General features: G+C 47.6%; 1 pseudogene; it reads left to right on the plus strand.

Moving 5' to 3' along the window:
* The first annotated feature begins 1664 nt into the window (after window positions 1–1664).
* On the plus strand, window positions 1665–2253 carry LOC147973729 (uncharacterized; annotated as a pseudogene).
* The last annotated feature ends 875 nt before the right edge of the window (window positions 2254–3128 follow it).

Consider the following 3128-nt stretch of genomic DNA (forward strand, 5'->3'; position numbering starts at 1 on the left):
TCACTTTCTATGCCAAGCTGGAAAATTGACATGTCTTATGATTATATATGCAACCAGTATTTTTTTTTAAATGTCAGTGGCAACGCATCCTTTACATGTTTTAAGACCTTTGGCGTGAAATTTTCATACTAATTACATATATTGTTTGTGCAGGATGGGTATGAGTTGAGGAAGCGGTTTTATTATACTTGCTAAAACATCGTTGGAATGAAGCTAAAGGCAACTTTCTTGATATTGTGAAAAAATTTCTTAAGCGCATCATCTAGATATTGATAGTTTTGTAATAGATGTTCAGTTGGAACATCGCTCAGTTTGTTACATGGACATGTCGTTAATTTTTATTTTTGTTATCAATTTACATTGCAAAAATGGACTTTAATTATTCAATAATTATGTTTATGTTATATTGTTTAATGTGAAATTTAACATGTAACTCTTGCCAACTATTTCAAGAGCCCATGGTAACGCACGGGCACTCTACTAGTAAGCTTAAAAACACACTGAAAACTCGGTACCATGCAACCTATTGCTAAACGGCCACCCATGCCAGAAGATAAAACCTCCGTGCAATTATATGGAATATGTTGCCATATATGACAAAGAGATGTGAAAAGAGCATGAAATGTGGAATAAAAAAAAGTCTAACGTCCATGTCGCACTCCCAGCCCCATTGAATTTGTGAAATTGAGACACTCCTAGTCACACTGAACTTGTGAACAATTGAGCAGCATGAACCCAGCATTAGGTTCACAAGGATATGTACCTGCAGCTGGCCATATGAAAAAGGGCAAGAACAATCATCTCGTTTCCCACCGGGCTAGTGCCTCTTTTCTGTTGAAAAGACTGCAAACATTCCACGAAATCGACAAAAGACACACCGACAAAGTAGCACGACAACAGCAGCAGCAGCGTCGTGAAATGGACGAGCACCGGCGTACTCACCAATTGTCGAGCAAACATGACATCCACATTATCTTATATCATCATTGTCCACGGATAGGGATAGGCTGGGCTTAAAGCCTAGATGCAGGCACTAAGTTCTGTGCCCAACGTGGCATTGACGGTGCCTTTGCTATCTTCAAAGGTTGTTGATGCAGCAAATGTTTCTACTTGTACTGAATGTTGAGTGCGCCAACACTGCGATGTGCGATTTTCTCTTGATAATACAAGAGAATGTCTACATCAGAAGATATAGACAACCTAATCATTTGTGGTTCAAAACATACAGAAGCACACAATAATAAGCTTACAGACACACTGAAAACTCGGTACCATGCAACCGGCGATACTACACCTATGTAACCATCAAACGTAAACTAATGTAATAGTTTAGGTGGCCTTTTTCAGTTGAAGGAAATCTGCGGAAGAGGCCCTACCCAGTTGAAGTCGGGGGTGGAGAGATTAGTTAGAGCATCTCCAACAGCGGCTGCAAAAACCGCACGCACCGGGTAAAATGTGATTTTAGTGCACGCGGGAGCGGAGGCGGGATACTCGGGCGCATGGGAAACGATTACGCGCGCGGGGAAAAAGCGGGAGGTCGCGTGCTAGATTTGGTGTGCCGCTTCCGGCACGCCTATAAATTTCTGCGCCCGCCACGCGACCTCCCATCGCTATCCACATCGCACGCCCTCTCTCCCCTCTTCCTCTGCCGCTTCCTCGCCCCGCCACCGACGCGCCACCACCGTGTCACCATGCCGCCGCGCCGTCAGGGATCTTCGGGCTACCGCGGCATCCGCGAGCGCCCCTTCGGGGCCTTCTACGCTGAGATTCGGTCCGGCAACGTTCGCCTCGGCCTCGGCACGTTCGAGACCGCACACGAGGCCGCCCGCGCGTACGATGCGGCGGCGTGGCGCCTCAGGAGGCCTCGCCCACAGATGAACTTCCAGGATGTCTGGACGTGCGAGCAGCGCAGGTCGTCGCCCCTCCGCCGCGGCTAATAACTGATGCCGACCGCCAGGAACACCGTCGGCGGCAGCGCCGCCTCCTCATCGACGAGGCGGACGAGAGAGCCATGGCGGAGTGGCGCTAGCGCCACCCGGAGGACGTCGCCAACAAGAACCCCTTCTGGACGGAAAGGAGGGCAAGGCGACGCGCGGAACGGGCAGAAAGGCGTCCTCGGAAGGCACTCGCAATATCGCAGTGCGATCTGGGAGCGGCATCATTCTTCTCTAGCGACGATGAGCGGTGGGAAGACGCGTGGCTTGATACGTCGGACGACACAAGCGAGGAGGCGGACAACGACTCGGAGTAGTTTCTAGTTGCACCGTAGTTTCTACCTCGGACTAGTTTCTTTTTTTACCTATCTATGCTAGATGAACTATCTATGTATCGCATTTTTTATCTATATATCACTTTTTTATCTATGCCTATGGTTTTTTATCTATGTATCGTTTTTTTATCTATGTATTATTTTTTTTATCTATGCCTATGGTTTTTTATTTGTTTTGAGTGTATAACATAGTTTTTTTTGCAGCGTGTGGTATAATTTGCAGCGGCCGCTGGAGCAAGCGTTTCTCAACATGCAAAAACTCGCGAACAGCACGTTGCAAACGCTTTTTTAGCATGCTGCGCGGTTGTTGGAGATGCTATGAGGCAAGTTACGTAGGAGTATGTAGATTTTCTGCCACCCACGCCAAAAGATAAAACCTCCATGCCGTTATATGGAACAAGGAGATGTGAAAAAGAGCATGAAATGCGGAATAAAAAAAGTCCAACGTCCATGTCGCACTCCCAGCCCCACTGAATGAGAGCTGCTACACAAACGATGGGTTGTGCCCGATTTGTAGACGGCAAGCTATAGGAGCCATCGATCACTTGGGTTCATGTGGGCCGCAGCCATCGATCACAACGTCATCTGAAAATCGTTCGGCAACTTGCCGTGTGCACAGTAATTTCGCCATTGAATTTGAGACACTCCTGTGTGGCGAGCAAAAGGTGATTAGGACGGTGGCAGCATCAAGTTCACAAGGATATGTACCAGCTGGCCATATGGAGAACAACCATCTCGTTTCCCATCGGATAGTGCCTCTTTTCCATTGAAAAGACTGCAAACATACCACAAAATCGACACGAGACACACCGACAAAGTAGCCCGGCAACAGCAGCAGCGTCGTGAAATGGACGAGCAC

Source organism: Triticum urartu, chromosome 5A (assembly GCF_056163025.1).
Source record: "Triticum urartu cultivar PI428250 chromosome 5A, HENAU_Tu73, whole genome shotgun sequence".
Lineage (NCBI taxonomy): Eukaryota > Viridiplantae > Streptophyta > Magnoliopsida > Poales > Poaceae > Triticum > Triticum urartu.